The following is a 5,799-nucleotide window of genomic DNA, read 5'->3' as shown; positions in this document are numbered from 1 at the left end:
TGAAAACTTTCTCCACACGTTTATTTCTTACAGTCATAAAGTTATAGTTATAGTATCTTTTTGCCTCGTTTGGTTCTTTTTGGCAAAAAATTTTCCAATTATGCGTCGCGTTTAATGATCGAACCTGGTATTGTGAAATGTCCATTTGAAACAGTGTGTTTTTTGAATGTCACAGCCTTAAATTTGTCATTATACGCCGCTGTAGCGCGTAGTAACAAACTAGCAGCTGGCAACCATTGACTATGCGGTAGCCATTATATAAGCGGCACCCTGTTAAATGTAGCCAAGCCATTCCAAGCCATTCCATTTTATCATATTGCCAAGCCATTCCAAGCCAACTGACTGTTTAAATGGCAGCGGCGGCCCTGTCAGGGAAAGTGCAGTGGACTAGAGAAGGTTCGCGTCCTCCGTTGTTTGTGTGCATGGTTAAAAGTGAGATATGTCTGAGAGTGTAAGTCGTAGGTGATGACGGGAGGTAAATTGCCGTGTTGATGGGTGTACTGGGCTGCTCAACGTTCAGACTGATCATGGATGCAGTGACACCAGCCGACCGCGGCGAGGTGTGGTGCGAATCAGCCTGAAACAACAGCCAATCGCGATCAATTGGGCTTCGAAGCAGCCTGGTTTCAACGTGAAAGGATCGACTTCTGCATCTGACACATGGTCCGACCTCGGGCAAGTCAAGTCAACGCCCGTGTCGAGTGTACTGATAGGCTGTCAGAGCGGAGCCTCTAACACTAGTGAGTGCATTGGGCGCGATACACGTGGTGATGAGGACACTGTGTCAAACTTTCGAGGAAGATTACAAACGTAGTTGATTGAGCTGTGATGACTGCCTTGATACAGCTTTTATTTTTTTAGACTATACGCGAACTCGAATGCCTGACAAGGCTGTCAGTTGTGAATAATTACTGTTAAATAAATCAATTTCAGTGAACAAGCTTTGTTTGTTTTACTCTAATAGTCCAGCACCGTCACCTCTCTGTTGATTGATACAGTATATATACTCGAGACCTCGCAGGTGTTTTTCATTTGATGTATGGAAACATGAAAATAAGTAAATCCTAAGTAGTATCACTGCCTACAGTACCGAACCGGCCACGCTATCGTTGTTTTGAAAAGATACTGAAAAAGTCCTGCATTGTTGTTTTGGGGATGTGCTGAGGTTATGTGTATGGACAAGGGGACGGGATTAGTGCCTTTCTAGTACCATAAGAGGACATTCTGAGGGCGTCATATTGTCCTCACGGAGGCATACTGAGGACGTCCTGAGGTTGTGTTTGTGTTGTCTGGGTACCATATATATATATTGGTGGATAACATTAAACACACCTTTCTGAGAGAAACGGTTTCTCGGGAACTGCAGGGCTATAGGCACTTTTTAATTTGTACTGCGGATGATCTGAAAGTATGGTATGTCACATGTCTCAGTTTACATATTGTGCATGCATATCTATACTTCACAGCGAAAGTTGTTGCAACGAATTCAGCCAACAAAGTTTTCTGTATATATTTGTTGCATCTACAGAAACACGGCTCGCTGCGAGTTTTCTCTTTGAACCTAGAAATATATATGTTACGTGAGATGTAGATTCCCACTGCAAGAGAAACAAGTTGTGCAGAGTAATTAACGGCATTTACATTAACGCGTAAACGAAGTCTGAAAAACTAGCTTCAAGGCACACAGGCGATAATTCACTGCATAATAATTATTATAAATTGCTGTAGAGCCCACGTGAGAGCCACAACTGTAGTTTATAACAACCGAGTTTATTGTATATTTTTATTATGGCTTTTCGCCCCACCGCAGTGGTCTAATGGCTAAGGTACTCGGCTGCTGACCCGCAGGTCCCAGGACCAAATCCCGCGGAGGCGGCCGAATTTCCGATGGAGGCGGAAATGTTGTAGGCCCGTGTGCTCAGATTTGGGTGCACGTTAAAGAACCCCAAGTAGTCGAAATTTCCGGAACCCTCCACTACGACGTCTTTTATAATCATATGGTGGCTTTGGGACGTTAAACCCCACATATCAATCAATCAAATATTGCTTTTGCTGCACAAGCTGGCCATGCTCATTTTTAGGCCTTCTATCGTCATGTCTGTACCAGAATTTTTGAAAAACTACTGAATGGTTTTATACTATTTGCACCCACGGCATGAGTAGTCTAAACGCGAGTCTCCGCGATAACGACGCGTATTCCAAGGAGTCCCAATCAGTCAACTCGGTGCATGGACTGGACTGTCACCACTTATTAAACATCGTACAGGGACTAGACGCGTTGGCGGGCTAGTTTGTTTATCATACTTATATGCGCAATAGCTTAGCTCGAGGTAACCACGTCACATCACCACGAATTTAGTCTCTAAAGGTAACGCTTACTCTGATCACGGGCTGGAGTCAAAATTACACTTATTTGATCCCAGGTGAAAATGGTTGAACGAAAGTATGTGCGTTACTTAGCCCTAAATTGTCCTGTTTCAATTCAGACGGAGTGTTGTACAACTATACCCATATAAAAGCGCATGAAAATATCACTTGGATGGGCACGCGAGGTGATAATTCTTATTGGCATGCTTGTCAAGAGCCACATCACAGAGGTCTGACAACGATATATTGTCATATGTAGTTAATTTTTGACAAGCACGCCTTCGATCAATGTTCATGCATGCAGTTTGTTTAGAATTTCGCATCAGTCGCAGTCGCCATCTAACCCGCGATTCTTTAGGTTCTCTTCCACAACATGCTTAATTTCCAAGATCGAAAATAAAAGATATTCGCCTTAGTTGTTTATAACTGAGTGCTAGCACGCATTCATTCTTACTTGCATTAAATTTCATCAGTACGCAATTAAGCGACGCGTCATTTGCATGCAGCATTCGCGCAAAAATCATTTTCCCTCACATTTATTCAGGAATTCAAGTGCCGCAATGCTTCACAATGAATTTTTGTTGCACGTGTGCTGGCACAGATTCACATAATTGTTCGTAATATTTTTGTTCACTAGTGCAGTGGTGTATGTACTTATTATTTTAATTATTGGGTATATATGAGCTACATATAATTTTAACACATATGTGTGTATCAGTTTGATTTTTCAGAGTATTCTTTTATTTCCACCTAGACATATCAAGTTTGTTTGTTTGTGTATATGCGCATGCTTTTTTTTCCCCTGCACATGTTACCCGTTATGCTCTAACTAGTTTTTGATGGTGTTATCTACTCACTGTCTAGCCGACCAATAAGCCCTGCTCGGTTATAGGTATAAATTAATAAAACGGCAGTCATTGTTTAAGCGCTCGATGTAGTATAAGGTGCACGCAATGCATGCAAAAGATCTCTTAATTCAAATTCAAAATAAACTTTCTTTTTCGAGATAGAAAACGCGGCTGGAGCTCCATATGTTGTCGCAATCACAGAATACGACCATGGTCTTTAAACACATACATATCCACACATGGGGAAGGGCCGATCGTATATGCACCCAAAACAAACGCAGCATTTGTTTGGCTTCACTGCAGGACAAAAATGTCACACGGTGAAGCATATTTGCTTTGCGGTAAAGCATGTTTGTTGTAATCATACCGAGAGCGGCACTCAATCCCTGATGTATACAACTTGTATAAGAGCTTCTTGTGCAAGCTCCCACTAAGTTTGAACAGCGCGATTGAATGCGGACAGAAGAGAATGCATAAATACACCCTCACAGAATAAATATCGTTGGTGCACGATCAATGATCGAAGGTGTGCCTGTCAAAAATCTAACGGAAGGTATTTGACCTCTTGAGTAACTCATGGCAAGCAGACTAATAAGAATTAACACCTCTAGCACATAAAATTAATATCTCCATGCACTTTAAAAGCGTAATGCACACACAAATGTACGGATTGTTACATGGCGATTCAGGGCCCAGTAACGCACATTTTCCTTTCTACCGTTTTTAACTCTGGTCACAACAGCGCAATTTTTACTCTAACGAGTTGATCGGAGTCAACATTATCTTTAGAGGCCATATTCATGATGACAAGACGTGGATATATGATAAACAAACTAGCCCGCCAACGCACTTCAGCTCACACGCTTTGTGTCCAGTACGTAGTTCGATGTATATCATTCGTCATGACATTCAGAACCGCTTCTCATCTGACGATCTAAGTCGTGCAGTATCTATTGTCATGTGTGTTTTTGACGGCATGCCGTTCGGTCATCAGCTAGTTCATAGAAGAAACTTTCAAATCGAGTTGACTTGTGCCCGGAAAACCAAGTTCACTCGATCACACGTACACTCGCAGCAGTTCACGGCCACCAATAATCTAACTGTCAGTGGAACGAGCGTTATTGCGGAGGCTCCCATTGGGAGCACAGTAATAAAAACTGTGTTAGTAACCTCTAGTATGTGTCATACTCGCAAATAGTCTAAAACAGTCTAGAAGTTTCTCAAACATTCTGGCACAGCCTGCGCCGATCAATTTTTCATGGCACCAACACAATCATTTAAAAAAAGAAATGAGCGAGCGTGGAATATCACCGCTATGCTGTATACAACCAAATCTTTTTCAACGACTCACTCACAACTTTTCTACACCCGCCGGAAAAATCAACCATAAAAATTAATTCATACAAAGAACTCGGCTGTTATAATTAACATTTCAGTCAGTTGTGATAGTCACGTTGGTTTCACAACATCATGCTGTTAATTATCCCTTCTACAATTTCCTTGCACGACTTGTTTTCTTTGCAGTACAAGCATCTCTTGCAACAATATATGTCCGGGTGCAAAGTGTATCTTTTGGAACCTAAGATGAACTTAGCAGTTTATGTGGCTGCAATTAATACAAAAAACTTGGTTCTGTGATTCATCAACTCAATGACTTTTGTTGTACAGTGACGATGCACATGTATGTGCACAGTACACATTATAAGGGATATGTGACCACGGGTACTTGAAGTCATCTGCAGTACTAACTGTAACTGAACAGTACTAACTTTACAGTTCCTTGCACATCTGATTCTTTCAGAAAGCTATATTCAAAGTTTTTCACCTATTTAATACCTAGCATTTGAAAGAAGTATCCTTTCTGCCCAGCTTTAGAATTGCTGGCATATACTTTCATAAATTTTTGGCAAAAGTGGCATACTTATTGCATACCAGATGCAATTGGCTCTGAAAGGAATGGCTTACACAGTTTTTGTGAAGCACTTGTTTGGAATGTGCTTGGTGGCACATGCATGCACATATATTTACAGGTGTAGTATTGCATACTGCTTTTTTAGGAAGGAACTATAACAACAGCGCTGTCAATGAAATAAAGAGAAGGCATTGAACACACATGCTGTGTCTGTAATTTTCACCCCACCTTTTCTTTATATAGTGCTGATCAATGTCGTCCTCATAAATTCATGGCTAAATCGATGTCTATGCATATGCAGCCTAATCATTGAGACACTTGATCAATGTGACCCAGAAAGCATTGCCCTAACTTGATGCAGCATATTTTGGCTCTATTATGAGTCATAAGATTGCTTGGCATAGGCACATGCTAAAGAATGACTGGTATATAAATCCTGACAAAGGGAAATAACTACATTGAGGACAGAATGAGTGCAACATTGCTTGTAACCTTGGTCTCAGGTTTTATCTCTTTCCCTGTTGAAACAACCACATATACTCTGTTAAGTTTTTGTTCAAAATAGCCCAGTTGGTAATTACTCACCAAGTCCATACTCGTTCCGGGGACCTACTTACACTGTATATAAGGAAGTGTTTTCCTTTGAAAGTGTACATGGCTACAGCAGTATAG

This window comes from Rhipicephalus microplus, chromosome X (assembly GCF_043290135.1).
Source record: "Rhipicephalus microplus isolate Deutch F79 chromosome X, USDA_Rmic, whole genome shotgun sequence".
Taxonomy (NCBI): domain Eukaryota; kingdom Metazoa; phylum Arthropoda; class Arachnida; order Ixodida; family Ixodidae; genus Rhipicephalus; species Rhipicephalus microplus.
This window is presented reverse-complemented; position numbering follows the sequence as displayed.